The sequence below is a fragment of the Pectinophora gossypiella genome, chromosome 20 (assembly GCF_024362695.1).
Source record: "Pectinophora gossypiella chromosome 20, ilPecGoss1.1, whole genome shotgun sequence".
NCBI lineage: Eukaryota > Metazoa > Arthropoda > Insecta > Lepidoptera > Gelechiidae > Pectinophora > Pectinophora gossypiella.
The window spans coordinates 13,610,606-13,628,366 of record NC_065423.1 but is presented as its reverse complement, the minus strand read 5'-3'; the positions used below and the strand labels follow the sequence as shown (position 1 = coordinate 13,628,366).

Sequence of the window (17,761 nt, the reverse complement as noted above, 5' to 3'; positions counted from 1 at the left end):
CACCCCCTAATAAGGGGTAAAAAGGTTTTTGACCACGTGCTCTACACTTGAAAAATCAACTGCTCCGGAACCAGGAAAGCGCCACTGCAGCACTATACACCAAAAGAAACCCCTCATCGAGTTCTATTTTCTGGAATTTTTCGGGAATTTTACCACCACCCCAACATCGTGAAAAACTGAAAAAAACAACTTCAAGGTCATCACCCCCGACTAGAAGGAGACGTGCTAGCGACTTCGTTCAAAATCGGGCAGGAGCATCGCAGGACATCAAAAAATACAAGGCCAGTTTCAGATTTTTTACAGACTTTTCAGTAGAGTTATTTACATTTAAGTGCTGAAAATTGTGACGGCTGTATCTCCTAAACCAGAATTAATTTACACACTTTTTTGGTGAATCCTGTTGCGCGCTAATTTTCTTAGCACAAACATATTTTTTTCAAAATTTTCAGACGTATGGTTTCGGAATTATAGCCTCAGGAGTGGAAATTCCTGAAAAATCTGGTTTTTCAGGTATAACTTTTTTGTATTTCATTTCATGAGCTTGTGTGTAATATATGACCTTCCTTTAGATTTTCCACGTTTTTAGACCCCAAGTTTGTATTTTTCAGACGTTCCTTTCAGGAGATATTGAATTTTTCATGTTTTTTCTAAATTAATTAAAAAATACCAATAAATCAATAGTTTTTTCACCACCAATAGGTCTAGGTACCCTATTCGGTACCCCAGAACCCAAATTTCAGCTTTGTAACTCAAATAAACAAAAAGTAGCGCGAAATCCGCCATCTTGGAAAACTTCCCTGAATACTTAACTGTCCATATCTCGGGAACGCAGCGTCTGAGAAATACAAGGTTTGGAACACAAGGGGGCCCTTTGTGATACTTTTCGGCTGGGGGGAGTTTCAGTCGTTTTCAGCGACTGAAATTTTTCTTCACTGAAAGCACTTTCAGGGGCTAGTTTTGGTGGTGCCGAACCCAGCATCCAAAACCCCGTATTTTTGGGAGCGATAGTCGCGGAGTTATTCCTGCTCAAAGTTGGACTTTGACAGCTGGGACAGCTGTCAAACCAACTTTGCGGCTTCATAGCTCCGGTAGTACGGGTCCTAGGAGGCTGGGGTTTTCTTCCTACGGCTTCCCCACGGCGTCTTAAGGTGCTCACCTAGTTTCAGGATATTCGGAGACCTGAAAATTTTTGTGCCTGAAAGTGCTTTCAGGGGATAGCTCTGGTCAAGCCGAGTTGGGAAAGCCCAAACTCTGTATACCTGCGACCAATAGCCGCAAAGTTACGGGGCTCCAAAGTCGCACTTTGACAGCTGTCAAAAAAGTTTGGGCCTTCATAGCTCGGCAACGGAGAGGCCAATCGAGACGGGGTTTTCTTCACAGCTAATCCCCCGACCCAGCCTATCGCTGTATAAGGGTTCTAACCCTAAATACCAAGGTCAAAATTTTTTGACGTTTTGACCCACTGGAGAGGTGGGGAGAGCTGTGCAGATCACCACGTTGAAAGCCGCAGCTTCGTGCGATCAGGGTTGCCGGAGATACAGCCACTTAAGTATCCGCGGCACTTACTTAAATGCCATTTAAGGAAACTTAACTGGACGTAGCTCCGGAACTACGGCTCGTACTGGGACGCGGTTTTCACCTACAACATAGGTGGGGACAGACCTTTCTGTGTGGCATAGCTGCGAGACTCTACATTGAGTCTAGGTAGAGTTCGGCTCTACTTTTTTAACGAATCCTAACACAACCAAATTTTTTGCTGGCATTGTGTAGTAAGAGCCCTAAGTAACTGGTTAACAAGTGTTCTCGCAGCTAAACTCTACATAGAGAGGAATTATAGAGCAATTTTATTTTGGCTCTTTCTTGTAATACTTACCTGTACGTTGTTCCTTTGAACATAAATGCAACATTTTGTGACCGCTGACCACGCTGGCTGTTGACTCTGATCTGCTAGTTGATGACCTGAAACATATAAAACCAAATTAGTTACGACTAATACACACTAATATACTTACATACACCCTAAGTGTACACACACACACACACACACACCACACATACACACACACATACACACACACACACACACACACACACACACACACACACACTATACCATACTTACCACTACTTACCTCACCCTTTTGATCCGTGCGTCGACGCCGACAGCACCGTAGAGTTAACACGCAGCGGCGCAGCGTAAACCTGAAAAATAAAACAGAAAGAAATATTAAAACCTGAGAACAGTGTACATATTACTAAAACAAATATCTTACCTTTAAACGTAGAGTATTATACTCGCTCTGCTTTCCTGTTTTCTTCTATTTTCTTCTAATTATAACTGTAGATTAAGTGTCCTTTTGACATCGTCTTTTTGACAACGTCCTTTTTGACGTCCTTTTGAAATCGTCTTTTGACATCGTCCTTTTGACATCGTCCTTTTGACATCGTCCTATTGACATCGTCTTATTGACGCCGTATTTATTGACGTGTGGAAACAATGAGTTCCAAGAATACTAAAGTCGAAGCCACTGCAGGACCAGTCAGGCTAAATTACTCAGTGACGTCGGCTGGGGTACTGGCTAAACGAGGAACAAATACGAGCACCTCCGGCACAAAGTCGCCAGACAAAACCTTGACCAGAATAGTAGAAAAGTGCTCCCCTCGAAAGGAGGTCCCTACTGTTCACCCGACTACAACACCAACTGGGTCCTCTCTGGCTAGCCTCCCAGCAAAAGCCAACAAGCTGTACCAAGACGCCAAACTCCAACTAGAGCAATCGGGGAATTTAAGGACCTCAATAAAGGAAACGGTAATTAATAACTTGGCCAGTCTATATGATATTATCCTGCGCTTGAGTGAATCAAGACAAACCCTACTGGTGAATCTTGAGAAGACCAAAGCTGACTATGCAGCGGCCCAGTTGACGATGGTCAAAGAAACAACCAAGGCGCAGGAAAACACCCCAACGGACGCACACTGCCCCCCTCCATCTGCTGCGCTGGTGGAACAACTCATAGAGAACTTGAAGGAGCACAGCATGGCAGTGGCTGAGTGTAATAGACACACCATAAATCTCACAGACCAACTGAAGCAGGCTCCCCCGACCCCAGCAGTCCGGCAAGTACCTACGTACGCGCAGGTTGCGTCGGCTGCGGGAAAAAGGGAACTTGCTTCAATCATGAGACCCCTTCACTCGGTGGTTGTATCGTCGAGCGACGAGAAGGATACAAGCGGGGAAGTGATCGATAAGATAAGAGTTGCAGTGGATGCGAGAAATAAAGGTATAAGAGTAGAGCGAGTGCGAAAAGCAAGAGATCAGAAGGTTATAGTCGGCTGTGAAACTAAAGAAGAGCTTCAGAAAGTCACCGATAGCATTAGACAATCAGGACGCCACCTGTGTGTAGAGAACGTGAGCAACAAAGACCCACTAGTTATCATCAGGGACGTGTTGTCATACAACACCGATGATGACATAGTGCTGGCCATAAAAAATCAAAATGGTCACCTATTAGGCGACATTGCCTCAGAAGATCAGAGGATAGTCGTCAAGTACAGGAGGAAGACCCGGAATGTGCACACGTGCCACGTCGTCATGCAGGTGTCACCGAGAGTCTGGATGCAGTTAACAACGGCGGGGCGACTACACATCGACCTGCAACGAGTGAGAGTCGAGGACCAATCGCCACTTGTACAATGTACAAGATGTCTCGGCTACGGTCACGGACGGAGATTCTGTACGGAGAGTTTGGATGCTTGCAGCCACTGCGGTGGTCCTCATCTCCGTGCAGAGTGTCCAGACTGGCTGGCAAACATCGCGCCAAACTGCCGAAACTGCAACCAAGCTAAGCTCGATAAGACAAACCACAACGCCTTCGACAAAGAATGCCCAATTAAAAAGCGATGGGAAGCACTTGCTCGATCAACAGTAGCCTACTGCTAAGGTGGACACGGACGGAACTACGACACCCGCATCAAACCCATCGGACAGTCTCCGGACGTATAGAGTCATACAAGCCAACCTCCAAAGGAAGAAACTTGCCACGCACGAGCTTCTTATAGAGGCAGATAAGAGTAAAACCAGCTTCGCATTGGTACAAGAGCCCTACATTGGAGCCCAAGGCGAGTTAAAAAGTCATACCGGGACTAGAGTCGTACAGTGCACCCACAACCGGACAAAGCCTATAAAGGCGGCAATAGTCGTATTCGACAACAGCGTGGGGATCATCGAGTGCCCCACACTGACAACCGAAAACATAGCGGTAGCTATATTAAAAACTAGTGACTGGACAGTGGGTGTACTGTCGATATATCTGGAAGACCATCTCCCTATAGAGCCGTACCTAGAGCACATTAAACACACTGTGGAGAAAATAAAGGCAGCTCAGGTAATCATCGGAGGGGATGCAAACGCATGGAGTTTCTGGTGGGGAAGTGTGTCAGAAAATCACAGAGGAGAGGCACTCTCGGGCATGCTGGAGGAGATGAATCTGCAGATCCTAAACACGGGGAAGGAACCCACTTTCGATACAATCAGAGGAGGTAAAAGGTACAAAAGTCACGTGGACATTACAGCTTGCACCACTGGATTACTTGGGTCAATAAACGACTGGAAAGTAAATAAGGAACTGACTAGCTCAGATCACAACGCCATACAGTTTAACCTAAAATTGAAAAAGCCAACATTAGATAGAGACATATTAAAAACTAGAATATACAACACAAAAAAAGCCAATTGGACAGAATTTAGAGCAGAATTAGAAACAAAATTAGAAGAGTACAACATAAATAGTGAAGAAATTGAAAAAATAAATACAGTAGAAGCATTGGAAGAAATAATTAATACATATATACACATAATCCAAAAAGTTAGTGACGATAATATACCTAGAATTAAGACTAAAAATAAAATAAACGTACCATGGTGGAACAGTGAGCTAGACAGGCTAAAGAAGAACATGACCACAAAGAAAAGACGAATACAGTACGCAGCCCCAAGGCGTCGACAGTGGGTGGTAGACCAGTACATTGAAGCCAAGAAGGTCTATGAAGAACAGGCAGCCACGGCTGCAACTACCAGCTGGAAGACCTTTTGTACCAAACAGGACCGCGAGAGCATGTGGGACGGGATCTACAGAGTCATCTCCAAAAGCAGCAAAAGACACGAAGACCAGCCACTTCTTAGAGACGGTAGAGTAGTCGATGCCGAAGAATCTACCAAACTGCTGGCTGAGACTTTCTTCCCAGATGACCATCCGGAAAGTGACAATGCCGAACACCAGCGCATTAGAGAAGAAGCAGAAAGAGTAGGTAAACTTACCTCCAAAAAACAACTGGATCCTCCTTTTACCAGGGCAGAACTCAGGCATACCACCAGAAGCTTTAACCCACGCAAAGCACCGGGACCAGATGGCCTCGCGGCGGATATATGCGCCGAAGCTATAACTGTGAGTGAGGACATCTTCCTGGACATTGCAAACAAATGCTTGGAGCTGGCGCACTTTCCAAAGGCCTGGAAGGTAGCAGCGGTGGTGGTATTGAGGAAACCAGGGAAAGATAATTACCTTTTACCTAAATCGTATAGGCCTATCGGACTGCTCTCTGTTATGGGAAAGATAGTTGAGAAAATGCTGGTGAAAAGGATTCGATGGCACACTCAACCGAAGGCAAACCCCAGTCAGTACGGCTTTGTACCCCAGAGAAGTACGGAGGATGCGCTGTATGACTTAATGACGCACATACTGGAGAACTTGCAGCAGAAACAGATTAATGTCTTGGTATCCTTGGACATCGAAGGGGCGTTTGATAGCGCGTGGTGGCCGGCAATTAGGTGTCGGTTAGCCGAAAAAGACTGCCCCTACAATTTACGCAAGCTTGTGAATAGCTATTTGTCCGATAGGAGGGTAGTAGTTAAATATGCGGGAGTCGAATATACTAAATCGACGACCAAAGGCTGCGTCCAAGGCTCGATAGCCGGACCAACCTTTTGGAATATGCTCTTGGACCCATTATTGGATGGTTTGGGGGAAAGGGGAGTGTACTGTCAGGCTTTCGCGGATGACGTCGTTCTAGTGTTCTCCGGGAGTTCGGTCGAAGACATACAGGAGCAAACCAACAACACCCTGTCCTACGTGCACCAATGGGGGGTCCAAAACAAGCTTAAATTTGCGCCACATAAAACGAAAGCGATGGTCATAACCAAGAAGCTGAAATACGATGCCCCGCGTGTGCATATGGGAGGGACGAACATCGAACTGGTCGAGGAAATAAAACTGTTAGGACTCACGATAGACCGCAAACTCACGTTCCAGAAACATGTGGCTCTTGTGTGCCGGAAAGCCGCAAATGTTTACAAACAGTTAGCCAGAACGGCAAAAATCAGCTGGGGGCTGAACCCGGAGATCATTAGAACGATTTATGTAGCAGTTATAGAGCCAATCATTTTATACGCATCGAGCGCATGGGCACCGGCGGCGGACAAGATATCGATACAGAAACAGCTGAACTCTATCCAGCGTGGATTTGCACAAAAGCTGTGCAAATCCTACAGAACAGTATCCCTAAACGCGGCGTTAATCCTGGCGAGGCTGCTTCCTCTAGACATGCGGATCCAAGAAGCAGCGCGACTTTACGAGGCGAAGCGCGGCAAACCCCAGGATATTCTAGGCGATAGGGAACTGGAGCATAGAGTCTGCTTCCTTAAGGCACGGCACCCGGCGAGGCAGGTAGAGACAGAGTTCGAATGTCTTGAGGACGTTCTGCCGGACACAGTGTTGAAGTACGGCATCACAGGAACGCACATATACACAGACGGCAGCAAAATTAAAGGTAAGGTCGGGGCTGCGTTATCTTGTTGGGATAACGGAGCCGAGACCATGAACTTGAAATTTAAGCTGGAACCCTTCTGCAGTGTGTTTCAGGCCGAACTCTACGCACTCTACCGTGCCACTCTGGTGGTGATCCAAAGGGAGGAGCTGAGTAGCAATATCCTCAGTGATTCAAGGTCGGCCCTGGAGTTGATCAAAGATCGGGATTCCTTTCATCCCCTCGTGTTCGCGATCCAAAACAACCTAACCAAAATCAAAGAGCAAGGCAAAAACATCCGCCTCTTCTGGATTAGGGCTCACGTGGGGGTGACTGGAAACGAGCGAGCTGATGAGCTCGCGAAGGAAGCAGCGCTACACAAAAAATCGGCGGCTGACTACGACAAGAGCCCAATCTCTTTTCTAAAGCGCCATTTCAGAATGGAGACGCTGATGAAATGGAAACAGAGATACAGTGACGGCGAAACAGCCTCGACAACAAAGCTATTCTTCCCAGACGCAGAACTCGCCTACAGTACGCTCTCCAAAATAAAACTGACGCCCATAGTTGTACAAGTGTTCACAGGCCATGGTGGATTTTCGGGCTACTTGCATAGATTTAAATGTAAAGACAATCCAGCTTGCATTTGCGATCCTGTAAATGAGGAAACAGTAGAGCACTTAATCTTAGAGTGTCCGAAATACGAAGCCAAAAGAACACTACTAGAAATAGAAATAGACACTAAAATAAATAAACAAACTATTCCAAAAATAATAGAAGATAAACAGTGTAGAGCAAAATTTCTAAAGTTTAGTGTAACAATAGTTAAGGAAGTAATACATAGAAATAAGGTATAGAAATAGGTATACAAATATATATACTGCGATATATAATAGGAGTATACCATAAGATAAGTATGTTAAATAAACTAAGACTAAAAAAAATGTAAAATGTAGAGCATAAGAAATAGCAGTGTAAGTTGATATATTCTTAAATATGTTAAAATTGCACTTATAATAAAATAGATATAAGATACTTGTAGTAAAACACAACACAACACTAAAAATAAAAAACATAACATTACACGCCCTAAAATAAAAAACAACTATGATGTGATAAGTTAAAAAAAAAAAAAAGATACTTACTCACAGCCATCCACCAGAGCAAGGACTGAAAAAGAAAATAAAATATGTTATAAACGTCCGTGTGCAGCTAGACAAAGTCCCTGGTCCATGCCAGGGGAAAAATAGCAGTACATACAAAAAAAAAAAAAAAAAAAAAAAAAACCTAACCTAACCTAACCTAACCTAACCTAACCTAACCTAACCTAACCTAACCTAACCTAACCTAACCTAACCTAACCTAACCTTTTTTTTTTTTTTTTTTTTTTTTTTTTTTAACGTTGGGAAATGCATTTACGCATACCCGCCGCCATGGGGATGACGACGGGTTATGTGGGACTCCGGGATCTCAAGTATCCCGCCTACCCACTAAAACCCAACGGTGTTCGTCTTGCCGCCTGAGTGGGAGCCACGGGAACGCGCCCGCATACTTCCGCAACTCCCAGGCGGTGTCCATACGGACCCGGCTCGGTGAGCACTTCAGTGCTCGAAATCGTCAGTGGCGCGCGGAACACACGCGCGCCTACCAACACGGGGACTTTGTGCCAGGTGACGGACGCCCCCCGCATCCGTCACCAGCATCCCCACCTACGGGATACGCCGATCATGCGCCAACCTTCTCCGTCCCACCCGAGTCCGACGGATCGGGTCAGACGCAGGATCGGCCTCCCGCGACCTCTCGGCGGCCTCTTTCTGCGCCACCACGTCCTCGCAGAAAGAGTGTACCGCTCTCCAGGCCCTCTCGCTACCGACCATGGCCGAGACCACGGCAGGCAGGGACAGGTCCTGGCCGACCACGCACCTAAGTCGCGCCCGCGACTCAGCCCATTCTGGGCATGCGGCGAGAGTGTGGTCCGCCGTATCCTCGGCGGCGCCGCAATGGTGGCAATCTGAGGTCGGCTCTCTTCCGGCGACCCTGCACAGGTACCTGCCAAAGCAACCATGCCCGGACAGGACCTGCGTCAGGCGGAAAGAGAGCGCCCCGAACCGTCTATCGACCCATTCATCTAGAACGGGTCGGATCGCCTCGACCGTTCTGTGGCCGGCACTCGGCGCCTCCAGGGCTCGCGACCATCTCAGAAGGGTATCTCGACGAGCGTTAAGTCTCAGACTCGAGATCTCCTCCGGAGATGGCGCTCCGCCATCGGCACGCGCTCGAGCCGCGTGTCTGTAGACACTGGCCAGAACATTGGCGTCCAGCTCCCATGGGGGGGTACCGGCCAAGGCGCAGGCGGCCTCGAACGAGATGGTACGGTACCCCCTCACCACCCTCGTGGCCATGGCCCTTTGAGGTCTCCTCAACAGGGCTCTGTTATGGGCGCTTAAGGCGTCCACCCAGATTGGGGCTCCGTACAGTGCCATCGATCTGACAACCCCACAGTACAGACGACGGCAGCCCACCTTCGGCCCTCCGATGTTCGGAAGTAGCCGACTGAGTGCGCCAGCAGCGGCGATTAATCTGGGCGCTAGGCCGGAGAAATGCGCACGGAAGTTCCATCGGCTGTCTAGGACGAGGCCTAGGTACCGCATCGTCGATTTGACGCCGATGGAAACTCCCCCCACCACGATGTGCGCAGCGGCCGGCGGAGCCGCACGGGGTCCGTGGAAGAAGATGGCTTCTGACTTAGTCAGAGCCACCTCCAACCCCAGGCGCCGGATCTTGCTCACCACATGAGCCACACCCGCCGTGGCGAGAATGGAGGCCTCCCGGTATGTGCTGCTTCGAGCCGTCACGAGGGTATCGTCGGCGTAACAAGTTACGTCGACCCCTCGGAGATTCGCTCCACGCAGCACCCAGTCGTAGCCAATGTTCCACAGGAGCGGGCCGAGGACCGAACCCTGTGGAACACCGCACGACACTGACCATTCTCGCCATCCCTCAGACGCCGGGAAGCTCACGGCCCTCACGGAGAGGTATGCCGCTAGCAACCGGCGGAGGTACGGGGGCACCATGTGGTACCTGAGTGCTTCCCTGATGCAGCTCCAGGGCAGGGTGTTGAAGGCGTTGGCGATGTCCAGAGACACCGCCAAGACGACCTCCCCCTGAGCTACAGCGGCGTCCGCTAGGGCCCTCACCCGCGCAATTGCGTCGATGGTGGATCTGCCCCTGCGGAAACCGAACTGGCATGCACTCAGGTCCGGACCGGCATCCTCCAGATGCTCGATCAGGCGAGCAGCGATTACTCGCTCCAGCAACTTGCTGGACTCGTCCAGCAGGACAATCGGCCTGTAGGCAGACGGGGAGTCAGCAGGTCGGCCCTCCTTACGAATAAGGACGAGCTTCCCAGTCCTCCACCGTCGAGGGAAGTGACCTCTCACTAAACACCCCGTGAAGAGGTCCCTCAACCTCGGCCCCAGACCGCCATCCACCCGTAGAGCGAGGACCCAGACACGCCCTGGTATGCCATCAAGGCCCGGGGCAGTGTTTTTGGCCTGCAGTCTCCTGACTGCGATCTCCAATTCGGCCTCGCTTACGGAACCTAACCTAACCTAACCTAACCTAACCTAACCTAACCTAACCTAAACCTAAACCTAAACCTAAACCTAAACCTAAACCTAAACCTAAACCTAAACCTAAACCTAAACCTAAACCTAAACCTAAACCTAAACCTAAACCTAAACCTAAACCTAAACCTAAACCTAAACCTAAACCTAAACCTAAACCTAAACCTAAACCTAAACCTAAACCTAAACCTAAACCTAAACCTAAACCTAAACCTAAACCTAAACCTAAACCTAAACCTAAACCTAAACCTAAACCTAAACCTAAACCTAAACCTAAACCTAAACCTAAACCTAAACCTAAACCTAAACCTAAACCTAAACCTAAACCTAAACCTAAACCTAAACCTAAACCTAAACCTAAACCTAAACCTAAACCTAAACCTAAACCTAAACCTAAACCTAAACCTAAACCTAAACCTAAACCTAAACCTAAACCTAAACCTAAACCTAAACCTAAACCTAAACCTAAACCTAAACCTAAACCTAAACCTAAACCTAAACCTAAACCTAAACCTAAACCTAAACCTAAACCTAAACCTAAACCTAAACCTAAACCTAAACCTAAACCTAAACCTAAACCTAAACCTAAACCTAAACCTAAACCTAAACCTAAACCTAAACCTAAACCTAAACCTAAACCTAAACCTAAACCTAAACCTAAACCTAAACCTAAACCTAAACCTAAACCTAAACCTAAACCTAAACCTAAACCTAAACCTAAACCTAAACCTAAACCTAAACCTAAACCTAAACCTAAACCTAAACCTAAACCTAAACCTAAACCTAAACCTAAACCTAAACCTAAACCTAAACCTAAACCTAAACCTAAACCTAAACCTAAACCTAAACCTAAACCTAAACCTAAACCTAAACCTAAACCTAAACCTAAACCTAAACCTAAACCTAAACCTAAACCTAAACCTAAACCTAAACCTAAACCTAAACCTAAACCTAAACCTAAACCTAAACCTAAACCTAAACCTAAACCTAAACCTAAACCTAAACCTAAACCTAAACCTAAACCTAAACCTAAACCTAAACCTAAACCTAAACCTAAACCTAAACCTAAACCTAAACCTAAACCTAAACCTAAACCTAAACCTAAACCTAAACCTAAACCTAAACCTAAACCTAAACCTAAACCTAAACCTAAACCTAAACCTAAACCTAAACCTAAACCTAAACCTAAACCTAAACCTAAACCTAAACCTAAACCTAAACCTAAACCTAAACCTAAACCTAAACCTAAACCTAAACCTAAACCTAAACCTAAACCTAAACCTAAACCTAAACCTAAACCTAAACCTAAACCTAAACCTAAACCTAAACCTAAACCTAAACCTAAACCTAAACCTAAACCTAAACCTAAACCTAAACCTAAACCTAAACCTAAACCTAAACCTAAACCTAAACCTAAACCTAAACCTAAACCTAAACCTAAACCTAAACCTAAACCTAAACCTAAACCTAAACCTAAACCTAAACCTAAACCTAAACCTAAACCTAAACCTAAACCTAAACCTAAACCTAAACCTAAACCTAAACCTAAACCTAAACCTAAACCTAAACCTAAACCTAAACCTAAACCTAAACCTAAACCTAAACCTAAACCTAAACCTAAACCTAAACCTAAACCTAAACCTAAACCTAAACCTAAACCTAAACCTAAACCTAAACCTAAACCTAAACCTAAACCTAAACCTAAACCTAAACCTAAACCTAGCTTGCTTGCTTGCTTGCTTGCTTGCTTGCTTGCTTGCTTGCTTGCTTGCTTGCTTGCTTGCTTGCTTGCTTGCTTGCTTGCTTGCTTGCTTGCTTGCTTGCTTGCTTGCTTGCTTGCTTGCTTGCTTGCTTGCTTGCTTGCTTGCTTGCTTGCTTGCTTGCTTGCTTGCTTGCTTGCTTGCTTGCTTGCTTGCTTGCTTGCTTGCTTGCTTGCTTGCTTGCTTGCTTGCTTGCTTGCTTGCTTGCTTGCTTGCTTGCTTGCTTGCTTGCTTGCTTGCTTGCTTGCTTGCTTGCTTGCTTGCTTGCTTGCTTGCTTGCTTGCTTGCTTGCTTGCTTGCTTGCTTGCTTGCTTGCTTGCTTGCTTGCTTGCTTGCTTGCTTGCTTGCTTGCTTGCTTGCTTGCTTGCTTGCTTGCTTGCTTGCTTGCTTGCTTGCTTGCTTGCTTGCTTGCTTGCTTGCTTGCTTGCTTGCTTGCTTGCTTGCTTGCTTGCTTGCTTGCTTGCTTGCTTGCTTGCTTGCTTGCTTGCTTGCTTGCTTGCTTGCTTGCTTGCTTGCTTGCTTGCTTGCTTGCTTGCTTGCTTGCTTGCTTGCTTGCTTGCTTGCTTGCTTGCTTGCTTGCTTGCTTGCTTGCTTGCTTGCTTGCTTGCTTGCTTGCTTGCTTGCTTGCTTGCTTGCTTGCTTGCTTGCTTGCTTGCTTGCTTGCTTGCTTGCTTGCTTGCTTGCTTGCTTGCTTGCTTGCTTGCTTGCTTGCTTGCTTGCTTGCTTGCTTGCTTGCTTGCTTGCTTGCTTGCTTGCTTGCTTGCTTGCTTGCTTGCTTGCTTGCTTGCTTGCTTGCTTGCTTGCTTGCTTGCTTGCTTGCTTGCTTGCTTGCTTGCTTGCTTGCTTGCTTGCTTGCTTGCTTGCTTGCTTGCTTGCTTGCTTGCTTGCTTGCTTGCTTGCTTGCTTGCTTGCTTGCTTGCTTGCTTGCTTGCTTGCTTGCTTGCTTGCTTGCTTGCTTGCTTGCTTGCTTGCTTGCTTGCTTGCTTGCTTGCTTGCTTGCTTGCTTGCTTGCTTGCTTGCTTGCTTGCTTGCTTGCTTGCTTGCTTGCTTGCTTGCTTGCTTGCTTGCTTGCTTGCTTGCTTGCTTGCTTGCTTGCTTGCTTGCTTGCTTGCTTGCTTGCTTGCTTGCTTGCTTGCTTGCTTGCTTGCTTGCTTGCTTGCTTGCTTGCTTGCTTGCTTGCTTGCTTGCTTGCTTGCTTGCTTGCTTGCTTGCTTGCTTGCTTGCTTGCTTGCTTGCTTGCTTGCTTGCTTGCTTGCTTGCTTGCTTGCTTGCTTGCTTGCTTGCTTGCTTGCTTGCTTGCTTGCTTGCTTGCTTGCTTGCTTGCTTGCTTGCTTGCTTGCTTGCTTGCTTGCTTGCTTGCTTGCTTGCTTGCTTGCTTGCTTGCTTGCTTGCTTGCTTGCTTGCTTGCTTGCTTGCTTGCTTGCTTGCTTGCTTGCTTGCTTGCTTGCTTGCTTGCTTGCTTGCTTGCTTGCTTGCTTGCTTGCTTGCTTGCTTGCTTGCTTGCTTGCTTGCTTGCTTGCTTGCTTGCTTGCTTGCTTGCTTGCTTGCTTGCTTGCTTGCTTGCTTGCTTGCTTGCTTGCTTGCTTGCTTGCTTGCTTGCTTGCTTGCTTGCTTGCTTGCTTGCTTGCTTGCTTGCTTGCTTGCTTGCTTGCTTGCTTGCTTGCTTGCTTGCTTGCTTGCTTGCTTGCTTGCTTGCTTGCTTGCTTGCTTGCTTGCTTGCTTGCTTGCTTGCTTGCTTGCTTGCTTGCTTGCTTGCTTGCTTGCTTGCTTGCTTGCTTGCTTGCTTGCTTGCTTGCTTGCTTGCTTGCTTGCTTGCTTGCTTGCTTGCTTGCTTGCTTGCTTGCTTGCTTGCTTGCTTGCTTGCTTGCTTGCTTGCTTGCTTGCTTGCTTGCTTGCTTGCTTGCTTGCTTGCTTGCTTGCTTGCTTGCTTGCTTGCTTGCTTGCTTGCTTGCTTGCTTGCTTGCTTGCTTGCTTGCTTGCTTGCTTGCTTGCTTGCTTGCTTGCTTGCTTGCTTGCTTGCTTGCTTGCTTGCTTGCTTGCTTGCTTGCTTGCTTGCTTGCTTGCTTGCTTGCTTGCTTGCTTGCTTGCTTGCTTGCTTGCTTGCTTGCTTGCTTGCTTGCTTGCTTGCTTGCTTGCTTGCATTTTGTTATGTTTGGGGTTTGTTTAGTTTTGGGTTTTGTTAGGTTTGAGATTTGTTAGGTTTGGGCTTGGGTTTGGGTTAGGTTTGGGTTTGGGCTAGGCTTGGGTTTGGGTTAGGTTTGTGTTTTGTTAGGTATGGGTTTTGTTAGGTTTGGGTTTGGTTTGGCTTTGAGTTAGGCTTGGGTTTGTTTTTAATTTTGTTAGGTTTGTGTTTGTTTAGGTTTGGGTTAGGTTTGTGTTTTGTTAGGTATGCGTTTTGTTAGGTTTGGGTTTTGTTAGGTTTTGTTAGGTTTGGGTTTATTTAGGTTTGGGTTTGGTTTGAATTTTGTTAGGTTTGGGTTAGGCTTGGGTTTTGTTAGGTTTGGTTTTGAAATGAAATGAAATGAAACGAAATGAAATGAAATGAATTTTATTGCAGTAAATGTGGTCATACATAGTGATGGTAGTAAAGGTGCAAAGGTAGGTAAGGGTTTTGTTTGGTTTGGGTTTCTTAGGTTAGGGTTTTGGTTAGGTTTGGGTTTTATTAGGTTTGGTTTTTCTTAGGTTTGGATTTTGTTAGGTTTGGGTTTTTTTAGGTTTGGTTTTTGTAGGTTTGGTTTTTGTTAAGTTTGGGTTTGGGTTAGGTTTGGGTTTTGTTAATTTTGTGTTTGGGTTAGGTTTGGGTTTGGATTAGGTTTGGGTTTGGTTTAAATTTTTTTAGGTTTGGGTTTGGTTTGGGTTTGGATTAGGTTTGGGTTTGGATTAGGTTTGGGTTTTGTTAGGTATGGGTTTTGTTAGGTTTGGGATTGGTTTTGCTTTGAGTTAGGCTTGGGTTTGTTTTTTATTTTGTTAGGTTTGGGTTTGTTTAGTTTTGGGTTAGGTTTGTGTTTTGTTAGGTATGCGTTTTGTTAGGTTTGGGTTTTGTTAGGTTTTGTTAGGTTTGGGTTTATTTAGGTTTGGGTTTGGTTTGAATTTTGTTAGGTTTGGGTTAGGCTTGGGTTTTGTTAGGTTTGGTTTTGAAATGAAATGAAACGAACTGAAATGAAATGAATTTTATTGCAGTAAATGTGGTCATACATAGTGATGGTAGTAAAGGTGCAAAGGTAGGTTAGGGTTTTGTTTGGGTTGGGTTTCTTAGGTTAGGGTTTTGTTAGGTTTGGGTTTTGTTAGGTTTGGTTTTTCTTAGGTTTGGATTTTGTTAGGTTTGGGTTTTTTTAGGTTTGGTTTTTGTAGGTTTGGTTTTTGTTAAGTTTGGGTTTGGGTTAGGTTTAGTTTTTGTTAAGTTTGTGTTTGGGTTAGGTTTGGGTTTGGATTAGGTTTGGGTTTGGTTTAAATTTTTTTAGGTTTAGGTTTGGGTTAGGTTTGGGTTAGGTTTGTGTTAGGTTTGGGTTAGGCTTGGGTTTTGTTAGGTTTGTGTTTGGGTTAGGTTTAGGTATGGTTTGGGTTTGGGTTAGGTTTGGGTTTGGTTTGAATTTTGTTATGCTTCGGTTTGATTAGGTTTGGGTTTTGTTAGGTTTGGGTTTGGGTTAGTTTTGGGTTAGGTTTGGGTTAGGGTTGGGTTGGGTTTGTGTTAGGCTTGGGTTTGGTTTTAATTTTGTTAGGTTTGGGTTTTTTTAGGTTGGGTTTTGTTCAGTTTGGGTTTTGTTAGGTTTGGGTCTCTTAGGTTTGGGTTTTGTTAGGTTTGGGTTTCGTTAGGTTTGGGTTTTGTTAGGTTTGGTTTTTAGGTTTGGATTTTGTTAGGTTGGGGTTTTTTTAGGTTTGGTTTTTGTTAGGTTTGGTTTTCGTTAAGTTTGTGTTTGGGTTAGGTTTGGGTTTTGGTTAGGTTTGGGTTTCGTTAAGTTTGGGTTTGGGTTAGGTTTGGGTTTGGTTTGAATTTTTTTAGGTTTGGGTTTTGTTATGCTTCGGTTTGATTAGGTTTGGGTTTTGTTAGGTTTGAGTTTTGTTAGGTTTGGGTTAGGTTTGTGTTTTGTTAGGTATGCGTTTTGTTAGGTTTGGGTTTTGTTAGGTTTTGTTAGGTTTGGGTTTATTTAGGTTTGGGTTTGGTTTGAATTTTGTTAGGTTTGGGTTAGGCTTGGGTTTTTTAGGTTTGGTTTTGAAATGAAATGAAATGAAACGAAATGAAATGAAATGAATTTTATTGCAGTAAATGTGGTCATACATAGTGATGGTAGTAAAGGTGCAAAGGTAGGTAAGGGTTTTGTTTGGTTTGGGTTTCTTAGGTTAGGGTTTTGGTTAGGTTTGGGTTTTATTAGGTTTGGTTTTTCTTAGGTTTGGATTTTGTTAGGTTTGGGTTTTTTTAGGTTTGGTTTTTGTAGGTTTGGTTTTTGTTAAGTTTGGGTTTGGGTTAGGTTTGGGTTTTGTTAATTTTGTGTTTGGGTTAGGTTTGGGTTTGGATTAGGTTTGGGTTTGGTTTAAATTTTTTTAGGTTTGGGTTTGGTTTGGGTTTGGATTAGGTTTGGGTTTGGATTAGGTTTGGGTTTTGTTAGGTATGGGTTTTGTTAGGTTTGGGATTGGTTTTGCTTTGAGTTAGGCTTGGGTTTGTTTTTTATTTTGTTAGGTTTGGGTTTGTTTAGTTTTGGGTTAGGTTTGTGTTTTGTTAGGTATGCGTTTTGTTAGGTTTGGGTTTTGTTAGGTTTTGTTAGGTTTGGGTTTATTTAGGTTTGGGTTTGGTTTGAATTTTGTTAGGTTTGGGTTAGGCTTGGGTTTTGTTAGGTTTGGTTTTGAAATGAAATGAAACGAACTGAAATGAAATGAATTTTATTGCAGTAAATGTGGTCATACATAGTGATGGTAGTAAAGGTGCAAAGGTAGGTTAGGGTTTTGTTTGGGTTGGGTTTCTTAGGTTAGGGTTTTGTTAGGTTTGGGTTTTGTTAGGTTTGGTTTTTCTTAGGTTTGGATTTTGTTAGGTTTGGGTTTTTTTAGGTTTGGTTTTTGTAGGTTTGGTTTTTGTTAAGTTTGGGTTTGGGTTAGGTTTAGTTTTTGTTAAGTTTGTGTTTGGGTTAGGTTTGGGTTTGGATTAGGTTTGGGTTTGGTTTAAATTTTTTTAGGTTTAGGTTTGGGTTAGGTTTGGGTTAGGTTTGTGTTAGGTTTGGGTTAGGCTTGGGTTTTGTTAGGTTTGTGTTTGGGTTAGGTTTAGGTATGGTTTGGGTTTGGGTTAGGTTTGGGTTTGGTTTGAATTTTGTTATGCTTCGGTTTGATTAGGTTTGGGTTTTGTTAGGTTTGGGTTTGGGTTAGTTTTGGGTTAGGTTTGGGTTAGGGTTGGGTTGGGTTTGTGTTAGGCTTGGGTTTGGTTTTAATTTTGTTAGGTTTGGGTTTTTTTAGGTTGGGTTTTGTTCAGTTTGGGTTTTGTTAGGTTTGGGTCTCTTAGGTTTGGGTTTTGTTAGGTTTGGGTTTCGTTAGGTTTGGGTTTTGTTAGGTTTGGTTTTTAGGTTTGGATTTTGTTAGGTTGGGGTTTTT

General features: G+C 44.9%; 1 long non-coding RNA gene across 1 annotated transcript; it reads left to right on the top strand.

Moving 5' to 3' along the window:
• The first annotated feature begins 14,350 nt into the window (after positions 1–14,350).
• On the top strand, positions 14,351–16,474 carry LOC126376181 (uncharacterized). Its single transcript, XR_007567693.1, has 3 exons — positions 14,351–14,589; positions 15,244–15,313; positions 16,390–16,474. It is a non-coding gene; the product is annotated as an uncharacterized LOC126376181 (long non-coding RNA).
• The last annotated feature ends 1,287 nt before the right edge of the window (positions 16,475–17,761 follow it).